The 22,422-nt window shown below is 42.4% G+C and overlaps 2 protein-coding genes across 12 annotated transcripts in view; one reads left to right on the top strand and one right to left on the bottom strand.

The window, feature by feature from the left end:
• Positions 1 to 12,462, bottom strand: part of ORC4 (origin recognition complex subunit 4) — a 119,203-nt gene extending 106,741 nt beyond the window's left edge. The window contains exon 1 of one of the 6 annotated variants that reach the window (XM_030209061.1): positions 12,409 to 12,462. The gene's annotated coding sequence lies outside the window, so the exon portion shown is untranslated. Of the gene's footprint in view, positions 1 to 11,829; positions 12,261 to 12,315 lie in introns of those variants that run through there. The other 5 variants (XM_030209063.1, XM_030209058.1, XM_030209060.1 and 2 more) reach the window with 5 other exon arrangements.
• Positions 12,463 to 12,578: 116 nt separating this feature from the next.
• MBD5 (methyl-CpG binding domain protein 5) overlaps positions 12,579 to 22,422 on the top strand; it is a 235,657-nt gene continuing 225,813 nt past the window's right edge. For all 6 annotated transcript variants that reach the window (XM_030209184.1, XM_030209183.1, XM_030209188.1 and 3 more), the window contains exon 1: positions 12,579 to 12,899. The gene's annotated coding sequence lies outside the window, so the exon portion shown is untranslated. The remainder of the gene's footprint in view (positions 12,900 to 22,422) is intronic.

Genomic DNA, 22,422 nt, shown 5'->3' with positions numbered 1-22,422 from the left:
CACTTTTTAACAAAGTGAATATTAATTTCAATATTTTTAGATCATTGAATGTGCTTAAAAGACGGCAATTGAGGCCAAGCATTGTGAGATTTTATTTATTTATTTTATTTTGTATTTTTAGGTGGTTGTAGGACTACTTTTAGGGGTTCACTTTGCTTTTTACCCCTATTAGGTAGGTGATATTTAGTATGTATGGTCATTTAGTTATTTTAGTGTTGTATATCTCCACCTATTTGTCCGATGCAGTTCTATTGATATACATTTAGTGTTGATATTATTATATTTTGTGTTGATATCATGTCTTGTATTAAAATTATTATTTTATTGCATGCATATTTAATCTGAATGTTTTTAACTGATATTGATTTGATGATATATTTTATTGTATTATGTTTTTAGATTTGATCTGTTTTTATTTTATATGATGTGATAGTGTTTTTAGATATGTTTTATTATCAAATATACAATGGTGAAGTTTATGTTTTACTCATTATGTATTTTTATTTTGTAGTTTTTTTACCCCTGACGCAGCCTGAGGGCGAAACGTGGCCACGTCGGGTAACTTGTAATAAACCACTTCTTCTGTTACCCTCCTGTTCTATTTTTTTGTCTTTTTTGATCTGCTTTTTTTCTTTTGATTTGCCATTTCTGTGGCAGATCTTTGCCTTTTTTTTTTTTTTTTCTATCAACCTGTGAAAAGAAATGTCAGCTGTCAACCAGCATGCTGGGAGGGTTTTGACAGACAACCCTGAGCATTTCTGTTCTATTTTTGAATAGTATGCTTATTTTTGTACATAACCACCTGGTTTAAAAAAATATGACACTGGAAATAACATTTTTTTTTCAAAGATAATGGTCTGAGAATTTTAGTAAGAATTATAAAATGTTTCTCTTTTTTTCCTCTCTCCTTGCCTTTTCTTGACCTGATTGTTATTGTCATTTTATATTATCTGAAATTGTCACGTAATGTAATACACCTTTCACTTACTAGCTAGTTACACCAATTTAGTCATTAAGCCTCAAAACAGTGCCTACATGCCCCATTTTATGTAAGCTGCATTGAGCCTGCTTTTAGTGGGAAAGTGCAGGATACAAATATAATTAATAAATCCTCCTGGAGGGAATAAACTCATCCTCCCAAAACATGAACTGGAGGGAATGAACTCATCCTCCTATAACTGTAACAAGAATCCTGAAGACTGTTTTCCGACTCCCCAAGGAAGGAATATAACTTCAGAAAACAAGAACAGCACCTAAAATCAGAATCACTGCAATACAGACAATCATACAGGGAGGGCTCATGGCTTCATCTGCTATGACTAAAGGAAAGAAAATTATCATGGTAAGAACCTAATTTTCCCTTCCTTGTCATCAAGCAGATGAAGCCATTACGTATGGGATGTAACAAAGCAATCCCTAAATAGGGTGGGAACAAGTCACACCACGCGCTAGCACCTGTGCTCCAAAATGTGCATCCCTCCTGGCAGCCACATCCAGCCTGTAATGTCGGGTGAAAGAGAGCTTAGAAGCCCATGTTGCAGCACTGCAAATCTCATGAAGAGGAAGAGGAAATCGCTCTTGTGGAATGTGCCTTAAAGGCTTCAGGCGGAGCCCGGCCAGACAGCAGATATGCTGAAAAGATAGCTTCTTTGAGCCAACGGACAATAGTGGCTTTAGACGCTGAAGACCCTCTGCGAGGACCTGCAAACAGCACAAAAAGATGATCAGAGGTCCTGAAAGAATTTGTAATTCGCAGATACTGCAACAGAGTCCTGCGCACATCCAAAAGGTGCAACTGTCCAAATGAATCTGGAAACTCCTCCTCAACAAAGGAGGGAAGAAAAACAGGCTGGTTTAGGTGAAACGCTGAAACCACCTTAGGCATGAAGGAAGGCACGGTCCGAACCGTGACCCCTGACTCTGAGAATTGCAGAAAAGGGTCTCTACAGGACAGCGCCTGGAGCTCTGACACCCGTCTCACCGAGGTAATGGCCACTAAAAAGACGGCCTTCAGTGTCAAATCTTTCTCTGAAGCACGCCGAAGCGGTTCAAAGGGAGCCCCCTGAAGGGCCTTCAATACTAACCCTAGGTTCCAAGCTGGACAAGGTGCCCGCACAGGAGGACGGGGCCGAAGCACCCCTCTAAAAAACCGTGCCACATCTGGATGAGCAGCTAAGGACACGCCTTCAACCTTGCCACGCAGGGAGGCCAATGCTGACACTTGCACCCGCAGGGAATTATTATAGGCCATGCCTTTGTGTACACCATCCTGCAAAAAGTCCAGAATTGGCGAGACAGGAGCCCGCAACGGAGAAAGCGCTCTTGAAACACACCAGACTTCAAACTGGCGCCAAATCCTGGTATAAGCCACGGAAGTGGAGCGCTTAAGGGCCTGCAGGAGAGTGGAAATTACCTTATTTGAGTAGCCTTTATCTCTCAATTGCGCCCTCTCAATCGCCATGCCATAAGACCAAAGCGGCAGGCGTCCTCCATGGCCACCGGACCTTGTGACAATAAGTGCGGAACCAGAGGTAACGGAAAGGGAGCCTCCTACAGTATCTGTCGGAGGTCCGCATACCAAGGCCTCCTGGGCCAATCCGGGGCGATGAGCACCACTTCTCCTGGATGCAGCCGAATCCGCAGGAGCACTCGCCCTATCAAGGGCCACGGAGGGAAGACATACAGCAAGCCCAGGAGCCAGGATTGAGCCAAGGCATCCAAAACGGAAGAGCGAGGATCCCTCCGTCTGCTGAAGAAGCACGGGACTTTGGCATTGGAACTGGTCGCCATAAGATCCATCACGGGCTTGCCCCATTTGGCACATATCTGCAGGAATACATCACCTGCTAGTTCCCACTCCGCTGGATCGATCTGATGCCTGCTTAGATAGTCGGCTTGCACATTGCTCTGACCGGCAATGTGAGCTGCTGAAAGGGACTGTAGATGTAGCTCGGCCCAGTGGCAAATTTGTTCGGCCTGCGCGGCTAGAGCTCTGCACTGATTGCCGCCTTGTCGATTTATGTAGGCCACTACTGTCGTGTTGTCCAACATCATTCGGACAGCCAATCCTTCCAGGGTCACTTGAAAGGCCAGAAGAGCCAGAAACACCGCTTTCAACTCCAGGCGGTTGATAGACCACTCCGACTCGTCGGGCGTCCACAGACCCTGGGCATGCTTCCCCTGGCAATGTGCGCCCCAGCCCTTCAGGCTGGCATCTGTCACCACTAGGCACCAATCGGGGAGCGCCAGCGGCATTCCCCGCCGCAACGTGCTGTCCGAGAGCTACCACTCCATACTGAGGCGGGCCGCAGGGAGCCAAGAAAGTCTGCCCTGATAAACCTGAGATACTGGAGACCATCGTTGAAGTAGAGAATACTGTAGAGGTCTCAGGTGCACTCTCGCCCATGGCACCACTTCCAAGGTGGCAGTCATCGATCCCAACAGCTGGACAATGTCTCAAGCTCGCGGGCAGGGCATCCTCAGGCGAAGACGGACCTGATTCTGAAGCTTGCAGCGCCTTTGCTCGGGAAGAAACACATAGCCCAAGGCTGTGTCGAACCTGGCCCCCAAATGTTCTAGAGATTGCGAGGGGGTCAGGTAACTTTTGCCCATATTGATGACCCAGCCCAGAGATTTAAGGACTGAAACCACTCTGGCTGTAGCTAGATGACTCTCTTTTTCTGAGTCTGCTCTGATGAGCCAGTCGTCTAGGTACGGGTGAACCCGGATACCCTTTCGCCTGAGAAAGGCAGCTACTACCACCATTACACCTTGGAGAAGGTTCGGGGAGCTGTGGTGAGGCCAAAAGGCAAGGCCCGAAACTGGAAATGTTTTCCCAACACCGCAAACCGCAGAAATGTCTAGTGCGGGGGTCAAATTGGCATGTGCAAGTAAGCTTCTTTCAGGTCCAGAGACGTGAGAAACTCTCCTGGCTGTACCGCCACAATGACGGAGCGCAGGGTTTCCATGTGAAAATGCCGCACTCTTAAGGACTTGTTTAGCTCTTTTAAGTCCAGGATCGGGCGAAAAGACCTGCCTTTTCGTGGCACTACAGAGTAAATGGAGTAGTAGCCTAGACCTTGTTCGGCGGGAGGCACCGGGGTCACAGCACCTATCTGGCACAGACTGTGCAAAGTCTCCTCTACCGCCGCCCGTTTGGCGGCAGAACCGCATCGGGACTCCACAAACACGTCTCTCACCGGGGCATCGAATTCTATTCGGTATCCGTCTCTGATCAGGTCCAAGACCCACTGATCTGCAGAGATTTTGGCCCACTCCTCTAAAAAGAGGGAAAGTCTTCCTCCGATCACAGGAAACGAGGAGGGGGCCGGCGCACCATCATTGAGAGGGTCGCCCCTGAACTCCAGGCCTTGAACCGGCAGCTGCGGAACGTTTGTCCGAGCGAAAGGAGTTTCTCTGCTGAAAGCGGCCACGCGAAGTGAACCCAGCAGCACGCCCCGGGAGGTACCTTCTAGCTTCACGGAAGCGAGGTCTGTAAGAGGAGCGGACCGCCTGACCCTTAGAGGAAGGCTTCGGCCTATCTTCGGGCAAACGCTGAGGTTTGGAATCCCCCAGGCCTTTAACAATGTTTTCCAGCTCCTCACCAAACAGGAGAAGGCCTTGAAAGGGCAACTTCACCAACCTTTGCTTAGAGGCCATGTCCGCCGCCCAATGTCGTAGCCAAAGAGTGCGGCGAGCCGCCACTGCTACAGCCATTTGTTTAGCCGAAGCGCTGACCATGTCATAAAGGGCGTCAGCCAAAAAGGACAAGGCCGACTCCATCCGCGGAGCCACTTCAGATAAGGTCTCCGCTCCATCACCGGGCTGTTCCACTGCCTGCTGTAACCAAGCCAGGCAGGCTCTAGCAGCATAACAACTGCATGCAGATGCCCGAACAGTGAGACCTGCCAAATCAAAGGACCGCTTCAGAGCTGAATCAAGCCTGCGGTCTTGAATATCCTTCAGGGCAACACCTCCTTCAACAGGGAGGGTAGTTCTCTTTGTCACAGCCATGACCAGGGCATCCACTTTAGGCATTGCAAAGCGAGCCAAATGTTCCTCACTCAGAGGGTATAATTGCCCCATAGCCCTGGCAACTTTCAAAGGTCCCTCGGGGTCAGCCCACTGAGCCGAAATAAGCTCTTGGATAGAGTCATGCAAAGGAAAGGCTCGAGCAGGCTTTCTGGTAGTAGCCATCCTTGGATTAACAGAGGAGGCTGTGCCACTCCCAGGATCTTCAATCGAGAGGCATCTGAAATAAGCGCTGGCAGTTCCTCGTGGTGGAAAATCCTCACCGCAGACGGATCATCAAGCTCCTGTGGCAATTCTGCACCCGACTCTGGCTCCTCAGCCCAAGAAGTTCTGCCAGACCCCTCAGAATCCTCATAGCCCGACCACGGGGAGGGGGGGGGCAGACTCAGAAGGCAAGCCAGGAGCCACACCCAGGCAGATTTTTGATGGAGCTCGAAGAAGCTGCAGCCATCCTGCTTGGGGAGATAGAGAATACTGAACAGGCAGTGGAGCTAGCCGGCCATGAGGCATTGTGAAAAGTTGAGTGCTCTGTATCTCCCCCTGCTGGTTGATGGACACAACCCATACGTAATGACTTCATCTGCCTGATGACAAGGAATGAGATGTATTACTACTAAAATAAGGGTGGTGGGGTTCTGACTCACATACTATCTCTTTCTGTTATTATATATAGGAAAAGAAACAAGCGAAATGTCAACACATTTGCAAGATATTGGGATGTGTTTTTGATCTGTCTTTATAGTCTAGACAAGTTTAAATTAAAAAGTTATAGGATACTGCCTCTTGAGACATCTTTAAGTATAATTGATGTGTTTCCATAAGTACTATGTGGTTCAGCTAAAGTACGCCAAGTCAAATAAGTTTTAAATATTTAAAGTGTCACCTATAATACATGAGAGCTGTTGTAAACTACTTACAAACCCTTTGTCAGGTACACTCTTAAAAAGGTACTGTTCTTCAGTGAAAGGCCTGGAGGGCAGTGGTAAGTTCAATCAAAGTACAGATACAATTCTTTTCCCAGTATGCACCGTCTTCTTGCTTCTTCTAAACAAGTTTGCTGTCAGCACAGATTTCCAAACAGATGTTTGTTTTTTCATCAGCTCCATGTAGTTCTCAGTGAGCTTGAACTTGTGTCTGAACTATCAGGTCAAACTGAAGAACTAGTAAAAGGTATTCAGCCACCATGACTCATTGACTGAAAGCCATAAGATAGAAGCAGCACCAGCAGCAAGCCTACAAGGATTCCCCCCCACCTTGAGAGGGGGGGGGGGGGGTGTAAACTAAACAGTAACAGTTTGCCTTTTTTTTTATTGGACTAACAATACATTTTTTTGATTAGCCTTCGAAGTTAACCCTTCTTTTTCAGATCATAAATAAACAAATGTAGATAAATACCAAATACATTCCAATGACAGTCTCACAGGAAGAGGATGGAGCGTGTTAGATGAAAAACAGGGAGAGATGGATTGTAGATAACAGGGTGTCAAACAAGTAGAATGTTATAGTTAAAATGGGCTAGAAAACCCAGACCTTTGTTAAGTCCTGTCTGGTGGGTGTCAAATATATGAAGTAATTAGAACTTAGCTGCTAATTTGCTTTCCATTAGTCCCCCCCCCCCACCCAGACTGGCCCAGAATGCAACTGATGGGATGTGCACACCTAAGAGGTGGAGACTGAAAAATGACTCTAGAGAGAGCCAATAAGAGCCCTGGCTAACTGGAACTAGACTCAGTGTTATCTTAAAGCAGAAGAAAGAAAACTTATTCTGTGGCACTGTGAAACTTGAGCAGCCACCAAGGACATACTACCAAACAAACATATGTCTGTTGCATAACATGCCTGAATCAAGAATTTTTTTTTTTTTATGAACAATAAGATTGCAAATGTGCAAAGCAGCTCCACAGAGAAAAAAAGGGAGCAATCTAACAAAAAAACAAACAAAAATCTCATGAATATTGGGAGGGATCTGGGATGGTCCAAAGGGAAAGCAAATTAGCAGGTAAGCTCTAATTTCTCCTTCCTTAATGTCCCTCTGGACCAGCCCAGAATGCAACTGATGGGAAGTATGAAAGAAGTATCTTCATGGGAGGGACCCTAGCAATCCCGCCGTGAGAACACACGCACCAAAAATCACTTCTTGACGACACTGAACATCCAGCCGGTAATGCTTCAAAATTAATGCAAGGAGGAGCACATAGCCGCCTTACAAATCTGCAAAGGAGGCACCAGAAAATGCTCTGCCCAAGAGGCTGATTGACCTCTGGCTGAATGCGCCTACACCCTCTGGAATAGGTTTCTCGGACAGTAGGTAAGCGATCATCTCCTTAAGCCACCTGGAAATGGTAGGCTTAGATGCTGCTAAACCTTTCCAGGATCCTCCAAAGCAACACAAATAGGCAATCTGTGCACCTAATGCTCTCAGTCGTTTTCACATAGTGCTTCAAAACTCTTCTGACAACCAAATACCATAAGCAGCACTGACCCTCTGAACCGGAAGACCCTAAAGCAGGCACAACCAACTGAGATAAATGGAAACACGACAAGACCTTAGTAAGAATGGAACTGGACGCAAGACAACTCGTGCCTTAGAGAATTCCAAAAATGTGGACCGGCAAGAGAGTCTGTAGCTCTGACACTCTGTGTGCCGAGGCAACGGCTACTAAAAGTACTCTTAAGCGTTAAATTCTTCAGAGAGCAGGAAGCCAAAGGCTCAAAGAGTGCCCTAATAAGAACCAAGTTGAAATCCCAAATGAGAAAGATAATCCTGGATGGAGAAGACCCGCTCCCATAAGGAACCCGGAAATATCTGGATGGCTAGACTAAGCCTTACCCCGAATGTGCCCTCGAAAACACAAGAGGGCCAATATTTAGACCTTTACAGAAGCAAGCACCAAGCCGTGGCTCACCACCTTCCACCTGCTGGAGACTGATAATACCAAGTCTAGTTCCAGTTAGCCAGAGCTCTTACTGGCTCTCTTTAGAGTCAGAGTTTTCAGTCTCCACCTGCTATAAGGCGTGTACAACCCATCAGTGGCATTCTGGGTCGGTCCAGAGGGACACTAAGAAATTAATCATTTTGACTTCAAAGGTCTTACCTTCCTGGGTTATCTTAAAGTTTCCTTTTAGTATTCTTACCATAAAATCATTGATGCAGTGTTCTGGTTTTGTAAAGTGCTGGACCACAGAGGTGACATCATATGAAAAATGCCAAGGCTATGCAGATTAAAATCTCATCTTTAACAACTGGCTTGTTTCTCCAATATAGCACCCTTCTTCACACTTTTTACATTGAAGGATATATACCACGTTTGAAGGTGAGAATGTGAATGATTCCTTTATGTTGAATATTTTTCTATTGTGAATGACTGTCATCCTGTGAAAAGTATTGGCACAGTATGCAGCTGGATATATTGCCAAGATGTGTGGCACTCTTCTTTTTGAGTTTCTAATGGGAGCCTGCTTTTCTCTAGTTTGAGTTTTAAGTTGGGTGGCTGTCGGAAGGCCAGCACTGGTGGGGATGGGAATCTCTTTCAGTAGTTCATCCTCCTGCAATAGTGCCTGTAAATCTTTTATGATTCTTCTCAATTTTTCTAGCTCGGGGTTGTATGTCATTACAAGGGGGGGGACTATGTGGCTTTTTCCTTGTTCTGCAATGAGGCATATTTTCAAAGCACTTAGCCTTCCAAAGTTCCATAGAAACCTATGTTTTCCCTGGGTATTTTAAGGGAGGAGGCAACATTCTTGGAACTTATTTTGAGGTTGTAGCCTTTTTGTTTTAAGAATTCAGGGCCAGATGCACTAAACCTGACGTCAGAGGAGGGCGGGCCCAGGAAGAACAGAGAGACGTCGGAGGAGGCAGCAGTGATCGCCGATCAGCTGTTCCATCCCGTGCAGCGCCTTCACACAGAGGTGAGAGGCACTGCGCGGGCTGGTAAAGCGGAGGGGGGTCCGGTAGAGGGGGGGAGCGGCAGCAATGAGCTCAGGGGGGCAGGGCAATGGGAGAAGGAGTACAGAGAGAGACAGGAAGGGAGGGGGACCGGGGCTGCTAAACTTTTTAGTTTTGTTTTAATTTTTTATTTTATACGAGCGGAAGCGGGGAGCAGCAGCGACCTCGGGGGGGGGGGGGGGGGGGGGAGGCCGTCCATACTGGACGCTTCTGACGAGCGCCTTTGCCCCCTCCAGATGCTTTTTTGATGTATGTTTATTTTTGTATTGATGCAGGGGGAAGCGGGGAGCCACGTGTTTGTGTTTTTTTCTTGTTGCTGATTTGGACGTTTGTAGCATGCGCAGAGCAGCCAGCATAACGCTTGGCTGCTCTGCGCATGCTTTAGGGGCGATTACCGACGGGGATTACGAATCTTTGATACATTGTAGTTTTCAATACCGCACCGAACATGTGCGACTTGTTTTTTTGGTGCATGCTTCGTTTTTTCAAATTCGTTAAGGACTTTAACGTTTTAAATTTTTTTTACGTGTGGTTGATGCATCTGGGCCTCAGTCAGGATTTTGAGATGCTTATCTCTGTCTCTTGAATCAGAGTAGATGTAATGGTATCTTGTGGCTTTGCTATGTATAATGGATTGTTTTGTATGTGAAGGGTGGATCCCAGTCATTCACAATGGAAAAATATTCTACAAAAAGGAATCCTTCACATGCTCATCTTCAAAAGTGGTATATATCACTCAAAGAAAAAAGTGTGACGAATGATGCTATACTGGAGAAACAAGCCAGATACTGAAGATGAGATTTAACCTATATAAACATCACATGAAAAAATGCCAGTGCCAACCAGGATGTCACCTCTGAGGGCCGGCACTTTACAAAACCAGAAGACTGCATCAACGATTTTACGGTAAGAATACTAAAAGGAAACTAAGACAAATCCAGGAAGGTAAGACCTTTGAAGTCAAAATGATTAAATATGGAGTGGTGATTAAATATGGAGTGGAGGAGTGGCCTAGTGGTTAGGGTGGTGGACTTTGGTCCTGGGGAACTAAAGAACTGAGTTTGATTCCCGGCACAGGCAGCTCCTTGTGACTCTGGGCAAGTCACTTAACCCTCTATTGCTCCATGTAAGCCGCATTGAGCCTGCCATGAGTGGGAAAGCGCGGGGTACAAATGTAACAAAAAAAAAATGCTGTCAAAATGATTAAATATATTTGACACTCACTAGCCAGGACTTAAAATTTGGGTTTTCTAGCCCATTATAAACCATAAAATTCTACTGCTTTGTCACCCTCTTATCTAAAAGATCTCTCTCCCCGTCTCATCTACCCAGCTCCTTGTTTCTCACCCCCACCCTCTTCCTGCAAGATTGTGAAACAGAAAAGCATTCCAGTGACAAATGTACTATTTATCTACATTTGCTTATTTCTGATCTGAAGAAGTGCTACCTTTGAAAACTAATAAAAAAAATTATTGTTAGTCCAACAAAAAAAGGTATCTTATTTTCTTGTCTATATATATTTTTTATTACTTTTAAAAGTGGACTAATATGTCACCACATCACTTTACTAAAGAGTTTACCAAAATGGCTCCTGCTTTAAAAAAAGTGAACATCACTATTCTGAAGTATTTGTAGATCAAGTATGTTCCAGACCTTTATGTCTAGTGCCCACCCACCCCCCCCCCCCCAAAAAAAAAAAATATAGCTACATCATTAGTTAGCAATACATGGCCCTTCAACATCAGAGGCAAATATTTTCAATGACTTAGAAAGACTGAGATAATACTTACCCCACATATTAGTGAGGATTGTCAATGTTTGCATTCAAAACTAACCCATCTACCAGCATAACCCCACCAAAAACCTTACAAGTATTGTCATTTTACAAGAGTTAAAAATAAAAATCAGTAAATTCAATCATAACTTTGAAAACTCTTGCTCTACAACTCACACAAGTAATGATGATCAAACAATATTTTCGTGAAAATTTAGTTTACACATCTGTTCCATTCAAATAAGCCTACTGGCATGACAAGTTATACGTGTTAAAAACCAGATGAAAACCAATGAAGTACAATACATATATCTTCTTCCTTCAACAATACATACACACACACTCCCACACAGCAAACGAACTACAACTCCTTGTCCCGCGTACAATACCGCTTTCCAAACCTCGTGCAAAAAACAAAACCGTTTTTGCTAGCTAGTTGTGGGGGAAAAAAACATGCACGTTTTGACTAAAAAATGAGCCCAAAACAAGCGATATCAGACAAACAAGTCCAACAATAAGACCAATTTTTTGTTACATTTGAAGTTCAATCATACCCTAAAACACTCTGTAAAACGTTAAACGTGTTGATATGTATAAACATAAGTACATCAATTGCACTCTCAGAACAGGCCAATCATAATCTATGCCAATCAAAACGTCAGTATTGGCACCATTGGGATGTATTACAACAACGCAGGCAACTCAAACACTGGCTATAATCAAAGTCCTACAAGCATTCCTCCTATCTGCGGTCTGGCATATTTCCCTCCATTCCCCTGCCTGCTGTCCGACCTCTGCTCTCTTCTTTATTCTCACACCACCTCCCTCCTAAATCCAGTCTCTAGGTGTCACTGTTTCACAACGGCTGGTACTCCTTTCTCCCCTTCGATTCCCCCCCCCCCCCCCCCCGAGACAAAACATGGAATCATCAGAATACAAAGTAAAACGTAAGTTTGTAGACGCCAAACCCCAGCAGATGGACGAATAAGTGTTCCCAGAAGAACTATAGACATTCAACACTTGATTATTGAAGGTCCCTTCGTTCCCCCCCCCCCCCCCGAAAATTAATTCCCCCTACCTTATGCAATCCGACCCCTGGTTTCTCGCCACAGTGTTACCTATCCATACCTGCCATCCAACCTCCGGAAATTTGACGCCCGTCAACAGTAAGTAAACGGGTGATTGTTTTAAAACCCGCGCGCGCAGTGAGCGGGACTCGCACGCCAGAACATCTTTTGTTTCCTAGTCGGCGGTACTCTGAGCGCGAACCGCAAACTTCCGCGATGGAGGTGGAACGAGTGCCGGAAGGGCGCAAGCGAAGGAAGCGGCGACCAATGGCTGACGGGCGGACTGAGTGTCTGGGCCCCTAACTTGTTTCCCTTCAGGCTGTGTTTCCACATTGGGAGAGGAGGAGGGAGTCGGGTGAGCAGTACCAAAGAGTTGCCAAACTCGCTTATTTCCTGCTAGAGGGAAAAAGCTAAGAAAAAAAAAAAGGGCAAGTGAAAATAAACCCCCCAAATAAGCTACACGCGAGTTTAAAAAATAAAAAGAAGTCAAAACTCACGGGAAATAAGCGAGATTACCTCTCCAAAGGAACCCAATATCACAAGCACTCACACACTGTCCTTTTGGAATGTGTAAGTCACAGTCTACACACCATAAGGAACAGACAGACAGACTCTGTTGTGGTGGGTGGAGCACAGCCCACACAACCTAACGGATCACTTCCTATTTCCGGTCGTGGTGCATGCTGGTTCTCCCTCCTCTTTTACCTCCACCTCCCGTCAGTGACATGCGCAGTGACAAAACTCCCATCTTTCTCTTAAGCAGCCTGAGAGAGCTCCTTTAGCAGCTGAAGAGGAATTTTTATTTTTATTTTTAAAGAGACAGAACACCTTTTCCTCCGCCTTTTGCCCTGAATTTTGCGGCTGTTTTGTGGTCCGGTTTTTCGTGGGATGGCAGGCTGGAGAATCTCTAGTTGCGCCGGAGAGAAAGAGAGACCGAAATCCTCTTAGCAACAGAATCCCTCTGCCTGCTTGGCCCTGACTGGAGTCATTTCACTGGAGAGCCAGTTCACAGCCCCCTTTATTACCCTTTGTGTTTCTCTACTTGCAGAAGAGGAAAAAAGTGTGCCGGGTAAATAGGGAGGTAAGTGGCCCAAGGCATTCTCTCGCTCGGGTTCACACTCTTGCCAGAATACGCAGCGCTGCCCAAGGCTTTTGAAGTCTGTGCTTGCTGTGTTTTGTGAATACTTTTATATATTTACTGGGATGACTGATAAAGTGCTGTTGCCTGCAGACAAAATACGAACTTAGCTGTGTTTCCCCGGGGAGGGGGGAGGAACCCTGTGAATAAGGGAGGCAAATCAAACCATATTATATATAAGCACATGCTATATAGATATAGATATCTGTGTATGTGTATATATAGATACATTTTGATATCATATATCTGTATGTAAATATTTGCTGGCCGTTTGGGCTGCTGTCACAATCTGCATATGTGTATTTATTTTGTTTGCTTAATCTTGTCGAGTGGCTAGTTGTTGTGTTTTTTTTTTAATTCAATATGGACTTGTCTCAGGAATATAAAGAATAGGAGATATCCTAATTTTATCATAATTTCCGTGGCAAGTTTCTTAAAAGGTTAGATGGTACACGTCTGTAGAAAAGGTGGTTTAAGCTTTGCATGCTTCTTCGAGTGTTACTGTACTCGCACAATGGATAGACTTTCACCATGTGTAACTTTTTTTTTTTGTTTGTCTTAAGTTTTGTGGTTTATTTTCACGTTAATGATGTTATGCATGTTAAGTATACCGTGCATATTTGCTGTATTGCTGTTTCTGTAGCTTATCACGAGTTCCTCTGCTGTAGTTAGATCTGCAGGTGAAAACCTGGCTATCAGTGTTTTTCAAGAAATTTCATATCGGTTTAGCTCTAATGAAGGCCTTTAATAGGAGATCTTATATGTTTTATCTAACCAAAATGGGAGAATATAAAGAAGGAAGATGACAAGAACTATCTTGATCATTAGAGATATCTTATAATGCTGTCATTGTCTATGGCTAGTGGCTAGGAGTGACTGGTCAGGCTAGATGGGTTAGTTGATTTTTATCTTTTATGTTAACACCCACAGTGTGTGAGGTTTTCAGTTCTGAACTATGAAAGCACTGCTTGGTTGACAATACCTTCAGCTGAGCAACACTTTTTTTTTAAAATGTTTTTTATTGTTTTAAATATGTAGGAAAACAAACTTCAAGTAAGATATGCAATAGTATAACATAATAAGTTATAAGTTAATAAGTTATAAATGAATAAGTTATAACATATTAATACAAACAGTCCAGAAATAGCCATGTATTACTAGTAATTAAGTACATGCAGCAGAAGATTTCAAGTAAGCATCAAAGGACTTCCAAATTCATAATTTTTGGAAGAGGGATGCTTGTTCATATTTCTTAAACAATAACCCAATTCCACCAGATGTACTCTATAAGATTAGTGTTTAATCACTTTCAAAGCAATGGGTAATAAAAAGTCAAATAAAGCTTTGTCTTCATCAGTAAGATCAGTTGTTAAGGCTGAGCACACTTTTTTGACACACTGTTTAGACATAGGAAAAAATGAATGGTCCAAGTGTTGAAGGTTGTAGAAATCATCGGACAGACAAAAATTTTAGTAAGTTTAGACTGTAGTAGAGCCTAGTAGCAGAGAGAGAAAGAAAGAAAGAGGGACTGAAATATTTAAGAATTTATATCTAGACTTCCAAGTTTAATTAGCATTTGATATACCGCTCTTTTCTAAGTGGTTTATAATATGTCATAAATAGGAGGAAAAGAAGATAAGGAAAAGAAATTACATAATGATAGAAAAAGGAAGAGATCCAGGAACAGGCAGACATAACAATGCTGAGGATGCCCACACTCTCCCCCCATAAGGTCAGCGAAGTAAGGGGCTGTAGCCAGGAAAGGGGGGATTACATCCCATGGGCATCTCTAAAGAGTAGAGTCTTCAGGTCTGCCTTGAACTTTATCAGGAGCTCTCTAGATGATGAGGCAGGGGAAGTCCATTCCAGAGCAAAGGACCAGTCACACTGAATGTCTGGACCTTTATGGTAGTAAGACCAAGAGCATGAGAAGAGGGGACAACAAAGTGATTCTGCTGGGATGAGCGCAGTGACTTGGAGGGTAAATAAGGAGTAAGAAGCTGTGACTTATGTTTGTACTACATGATGTGTAATTACTAAGCTGCGCAAGTAAATGGGCTTAGCACCCTAACACAGGACTTCCTAGTGCACTAAGCCCATTTCTAGCATGGCTGTAAAATAGGCATTTTTCTATTTATTAACATTAGCGCATAGCCAGAAATGCAACATTAATGCACAGCCATTTCAAAAAATTATCGTGGGAGCACATACACCTTCTTCTAAGGAGGCACTAAGGGCTTCTGTGTTATGGACAGTTGATGTGCCAGTAATGTCGGCATGCTAGCTTAATAGCGTTTCCCTGCTCATTCTCTGCCCTGGCACACCCCTTACCAAAAAAGCGCAAATTGCAAATCTAATGCAGAATGCTTTAGTGCATCCTGTGTTAGGCAATTCTTTTCTGCATTAAAACGTGCTTTGAGGCTCATTTTCAAAGCACTTAGACTTACAAAGTGCTATAGGTTACGTGGAGGCGTATTTTCAAAGCACTTAAACTTTAGCACTTAACTCAGTTTAGTAAAAGGGCCTCTAAGAAATTAGTTTAATCTATTAAAGGTGTAATTCTGCAAACTTGCTTGTCCGCATTTTGATAATAATTAGGCAACAACATGAAGCAGAGAGATCTTCTCAGAATGAAATGGTTTTGAATTGTCTAAACTTGTGTCTGAGAACCTATATTTGAATTTTGTGGTTTTCTGTTGATTTAATCATAAGCATTAAACAGCTTGAGCAAGAAATCTTGCCCTGTGATGAGTAGCATTGTTCACATAAATATGCTGCATAGAGACTGCTATAGGGTGTTTTAACTTAAAAGAAGCAGATATGGACTTCTTCACTAATTTTGTTCTGAAGAAAATTGTGGTACCAATATTTTAAAAGACTTTATGTGGCCAGTGCTGATTCTAAATTCTTAAGGTCAATTTTTAAAGCATTTTCTCCGGTTATGTAAATAATTTTATGCACAGACCACATCATTGCAGGCTATCCCCCAGATTCTGTATCGTGCGCCTAGAGATTCGTGCCAAAATCCAGGTGTATTCTATAGCAATGTTCATAACTTATTTGGCTTAAGCTAATCAGCGTTGATAATGTCTGTTAAGCAATAATGAGCATTAATTGGCAATAATTAGAATTTACGCACACAACTCACTAAGAGCCCTGTTTACTGAAGTGTGCTAGGTGCATATATTCCTATGGGTGTCTTTAGCATTAGTGCACGCTAATTTTTAGCACACACTAAAAACGCTAGAGTGCTTATAGTGCAGCTTAGTAAACAGGGCCCTAAGCATATTCTATAATGTACGCCTAACTTCAAATGCACGCAGGCAAAAAGGGGCATGGTGATGGACATAGATATGGGCGTTTCATGGGTGTTCTGAAATTTACACGCATATTTATAGAATATTGCCCTCTGCACCTAAATCTATGTGCCAGGATTGACGCCATGTTTTCGTTGGTGTAAATGGAGGTATGTAGTTTAGTTTTAGGTGCTGGGATATCAACTAAGCGCATTCTATATACCATGCCTAAATCTAGGTGCCCCTTAGAATACGCTTTGGTGGAAATGTTTTCTGCATGGATTTTTTAAGCACCGTATATAGAATCTGGCCCTGTACGCATAAACTTACAGTATATGTGTGATGTTGCAAAAACTACTCAGAGACAGCAGAAGCAGTTTTTGCTCCTTCGTCCTAGAGTAGTAGATATAGGGGCACTATTTCTGCTTAAATCTCTTTGTAAATGTACCATAAAATTTCAAGCAAAAACTTATATCTTTCATGAACCATCTCAGTTTGTATTATTTTTGAGTAACAGGACTGTGGAGGTGGGCAAGGCAGCACAGCCAGTGACCAATGATGCAATGTGAAAGGGGTTTTCACCCTCAGTAGGAAAATCTCATATTTTCCTCCCTCAGTGTTTCTATTCTTCCTTTTTAGTAAATTGTCATTCTTAAACCGTTTTTGAGCTCTTGGGATCCTAATAATAGAGGACTTGGGATAGGTTGTTAGAAGATTATTTGTTGGTATTTTGAAATTATTTCCTCTTTTTGTGGTGACCTCACATCAGTTTACTTTAATGAATTTGTTCTTGTTCTTTTGTTAAAACTTAATAAAAAGTTTTAAAAAACAACTTACATGTATGGGAAGGTGATGTTAGGTATGTCCATAGTACCTGAAGATTGGAGGGTGGCCAATGTGATGCTGAGTTTTTAAAAAAGGTTCTGGGGGTGATCTGGGAAATTATAGACTGGGGGCAAAATAGTGGAAACTATTATAAAGAATAAAATTACAGAACACATAGACAAACATGGTTTAATGGGACAGAGTCAGCTTGGGTTCAGCCAAGGGAAGTCTTGCCTCACCAATTTGTTTCATTTCTTTGAAGGACGCCGTGAATAAACATGTGGATAAAGGTGAGCCGGTTTATGTAGTGTATCTAGATTTTCAGAAATTTTTTGAGAAAATTAAAGAGTCATGGGATAAGAGGCAATGTTCTGGTGTGGATTAAGAATTGGTTATTGGACAGAAAACAGAGGGTAGGGTTAAATGGTCATTTCTCTCAGTGGAGGAGGGTGAACAGTGGAGTGCCACAGGGATATGTATTTGGACCGGTGCTATTTAACATATTTATAAATGATATGGAAATCAGAATGACAAGTGAGGTGATTAAATTTGCAGATGACACAAAACTATTCGTTGTTACAACACGTGCGGACTGTGAAATATTGCAGGAAGACCTTAGGAAATTGGAAGACTGCATCCAAGTGACAGATGAAATTTAATGTGGACAAATGCAAGGTGATGCACATTTGAAAGACTAATCCAAATCATAGTTACCTTATGCTAGGGTCCACCTTAGGGGTCACCACTCAAGAAAAGGATCCTGGTGTCATTGTAGTTAATACGCTGAAATCTTCTGCTCAGTGTGCGGCAGCAGCCAAAAAAAGCAAACAGGATGCTAGTAATTATTAGGAAAAGGATAGTGAATTAAACAGAAAATACTATAATGCTTTTGTATCGCTTCATGATGCGACCTCACCTTGATTATTGTGTTCGGTTCAGGTCGCCGTATGTCAAAAAAGTTATAGCGGAATTAGAAAAGGTTCAAAGAAGAGCGACCAAAATGATAAAGGGGATGGAACACCTCTCGTATAAGGAAAGGCTAAAGAGGTTAGGGCTCTTCAGCTTGGAAAAGAGACGGATGAGGGGAGATATAATTGAGGTCTACAAAATCTTGTATGATGTAGAACGAGTAGTAGTAAATTGATTTTTTTACTCATTTCAAAAGTACAAAGGCTAGGGAAAACTTGAGGAAGTTACATGGAAATACTTTTAAAACAAACAGGAGGAAATATTTTTTCACTCAATGAATAAGCTCTGGAACTCTTTGCCAGAGGATGTAGTAACAGTGGTATGAGTTTTAAAAAGGTTTGGATAAATTCCTGGTGGAAAAGTCCATAGTCTGCTATTGAGACAGACATGGGGAAGCAACTGCTTGCCCTGGGATTAGTAGCATGGAATGTTGCTGCTACTTGGGTTTCTGCATAAACTGTGACATGGTTACTCTCCTTTTTCCCAAATAAACTTTTGCTACTAAATGATTAGAATCATACATGATTTTAATCCTGCAAAATGTTTGTATGCGCTGGGGAGTATATTGTTTTATATGTACCCTACCTTAGGTTTCTATGATGAGGAAGAATGTCAAATATTTTTTGCATATTCATGATTTTTATTTATGTCCAGGAGTAAATTACTGAGTGATTGAGCTATCTCTGGTGCTGTTTACAGTATATGCAATTTTTTGCAGTATGAGAGAGATGAGGCTTGCTGCACTTTATATAGATATTTGGCCATATATGTGGCTCAGTAGTTTTGTAGAATTGAGACATTTGAATACCTTGACCCTACTAAAGGCACTAGCATTTTTTTTCTGTCTTTATTGAAAAAAAATGTTGACAAAATTTCATTTTGTACAACATTTTATTCATTTTCTTTTTTTTTATTATTTTCATAAATGTTTAATTCACAATAAGTGTTCACTAATATTGCTGAAAATGAAAAATCTTCATTTGTTTACTTTTAGGTAGCAGGATCATGGAAAAATCATAAGCTTGTTTTGTTTTTAAAGAAATAAATACATTTTGTAGCTGGAGTTTTGACATTGTTAATAATGTAATTAGGGCTGGAATGGAGTACAGAAGTACATAAGTATTGCCATACTGGGACAGACTGAAGGTCCATGAAGCCCAGCATCCTGTTTCCAACAGTGGCCAATCCAGGTCACAAATACCTGACAAGATCCCGAAAAAGTTCAATACTTTATCCCAGAAATAAGCAGTGGATTTTCCCCAAGCCCATTTTAATAATGGTGTATGGACTTTTCTCCTAGGAAGCCGTCCAGACCTTTTTTAAACCCCACTAAGCTAACTGCCTTTACCACATTCTCTGGCAATGAATTCCAGAGTTTAATTACAAGTTGAGTGAAGGTGGCACTTTTTACATCTCGGTTAATAGACCAAGAAGGGTCCATTTAGCTCACATACCCTATATTGAGATTTTAGTGAAAAAGATGCTGAAAGAATCCTATAAGCTCTATTGTAGATATATGTGTGTGTGTATGAACAATGCAGTGCTAACACATGTACTTCTTTTTTACTCGTAGTGGTTTTAATGTTACGCTTTATTTTCTTTTACTAATGTCTTCCCCAGTGGATATCTGTAGGGCGGTGACATGGTCTTCGTTGCATTCCTTCAGTAGGCATTATAGAGTGGATGTGGCCATGCGGTCGGAGGGTGTGTTTGGAGTGTCAGTCTTGTGGGCGGCGGGGCAGGAGTGCTTTTGAATATCCCACTCATCCCGGAATAGTGGGAAGTAACGTAATGGAAAGAGAAATTAGGCCTTTCCATTAGTTCTTCACACTATTTCAGGAGCCCTCCTGTGGTCAACAGCTTCTTTGGCGGCTCTACGCTCTGTTCTGGATCCTGCTTTCCAGGGGTTTTGCCTGCAATTCTTCTATTGATGGGTTTGGCTGGTTGCTGACCATTCCCCTTGTGGCATGAGAATGATACTGAGGAACTGGGCTGCTAGCACGGGGCTATGTATTGGTGCTCAGTTCTGTATTCTCTATCTCCACCTGCTGGTCGATGGACATGACTACCCACTCGTCCTGGAATAGTGTGAAGAACTAATGGAAAGAAAATTATCAGTTAAGACCTAATTTCTCCTCGCCCCTGGTACAAATAAGTACCTGTATATACTATATAAACCACTTTGAATGTAGTTGCAAAAAACACAGAAAGGCGGTATATCAAGTCTCATTTCCCTTTCCCTTATGTTTTTTCTCCCTTAGAATGGGACAAGCACTTAAAATCTTTCTTGAATTTATATATAGTCTTTATCTGTACTACCTTCACACATCCACAAACCTTTTCATAAAGAAGTATTTCCTTAGATTACTCTGAGACTGTCTTCTTTCACCTTCATATAAGTACATAAGTGTTGCCATACTGGGACAGACCAAAGGTCCTTCAAACCCAGTATCCCATTTCCAACAGTGGCCAATCCAGATCACGTTCCTGGCAAGATCACAAAACAGTAAAATACATTTTATGCTGCTTATCCTAGAAATAAGCAGTGGATTTTCCCAAGTCAATTTTAATAATGGATTATGGACTTTTCTTTTAGAAAGATAGCCAAACCTTTTTTAAACCCTGCTAAGCTAACTGCAACGAATTCCAGAGTTTAGTAACACGTTGAATGAAGAAATAGTTTCTCTAATTCGTTTTAAATTTGTACTTTGTAGGTTCATTGCATTTCCCCCGTCCTAATGTTTTTGAAAGAGTAAAGAAGTGATTCACATCTACCTGTTCCACTCCACTCATTATTTTATATACCTCTACCATATCTCCTGTCAGCCATCTTTTCTCCAAGCTGAAGAGCCCTAACCGTTTCAGCCTTTCCTTATAGGGACCCTCAATCATTTCGATCTGCATCATTTCTTTCTTTTTTGGATGATATTTACCTCTGTCAATTAGTTAAATCTCCTTCTCATGTAGTAGGTCACACACTAGAGCTTATCTTATTGCAAGTCGATTCCATTAACACACTAGTTTTCAGGTTTATACAAATGTTATCTTTACCCTGGACGGACCACTTTCTACTTTTCAGTTTCATACTCCTTCTCAACTGCCAGACCAGAAACGTTCCTCACCTTTTCCCCCAATTTGTGTATCGAGACCCAGCCGCCACTGAACCGCTAAATTCTTTGTTTCCAGGGGCGTAGCCAGACATCAGAATTTGGGTGGGCCTAGGCAAGAAGTAGATAGGTCACCAAGAGGCATATTTTCAAAGCACTTAGACTTACAAAGTTCCATAATAACCTATGGAACTTTGTAAGTCTAAGTGCTTTGAAAATGAGCCCCTCAGTGTTCTCCCCCCCTCCAAACCAAAAGAATATCTCAGCTGGTGGGAAAATGCTTCTCTCCAATTTGGCAGTCTGCAGCAGGTATGCGCTGAAAACTGAGCATACACAGGTGCCAGTATCGTGGAGAGCAGAATTTTTATTACAATCAGGGGAAGTCTTCAGCTGGCGGAGTTTGGGATCCCCACCAGCTACTGCTAAATGTGTGCTACTGTTGGGTGGGCCCTGGCCCACCCAGGCCCACCTGTGGCTATGCCACTATTTGTTTCCAGATGACTTTTTAAATAAGTCATTAGAAGAGGCTGTTACATGCTGGGAGTCAACATTAGAGCCAATCTATAGACCTCAGGAAAATACGGATACTGTTACTATTAACCACACTCATTCTAGAACATCTCCCTGGTTTCACAGTGGTCTGTTAATACTGAAGCGTCAACCACGAATGGCAGAACGCCTTTGGCAAAAGGATTGTGAAAATCATTCAGCAAACAATTATTCAAGGATCTCTGGCTTCGCTATAATTCAGAACTTAAAACTGCCCCCCAAAAATGTCTTTGTCAAAACTATTAATAATTCTTCTAAGCTGGTTAAGACGCTATATAAAAAAAGTTTCTGACCTTACTCGGTATGATGTACCAAGTAATGGTTTTAATTTTCCTTCATCAGATATACTGGCCAAGCATTTTTTATCGAAAATCTCTAATTTGCAATCGTCATTAAATCTCTGCACAATTGCTCAATTATCTTCTACCACTTAAACTTTAAATTCTACCACTGGTTCTGAGCAATGGATTGATTTTAATGTTCCTTCGCTTATTGTTTTTGAAAGAATAGTCATTAATGTTAATCTTACTGCTTCCTGATTTGGATTCTATCCAATCTAGTTGTTTAAAGATCCCTCGGCATGGATTGCTACCATTTGCTTTTCACTTGGTAACTAAGTTTAACAACTGGAACTGTTCCTCAACTGTGGAAAAGGGCCGTCAAGCCTATTCTTAAAAATTCTTTGTTTGCTCCTTTAGACCCCCCCCAAAATATTGTCCA

This window comes from Microcaecilia unicolor, chromosome 7 (genome assembly GCF_901765095.1).
Source record: "Microcaecilia unicolor chromosome 7, aMicUni1.1, whole genome shotgun sequence".
NCBI lineage: Eukaryota > Metazoa > Chordata > Amphibia > Gymnophiona > Siphonopidae > Microcaecilia > Microcaecilia unicolor.
The sequence above is the reverse complement of the archived record's forward strand: the minus strand, read 5'-3'. Positions and strand labels throughout refer to the sequence as shown.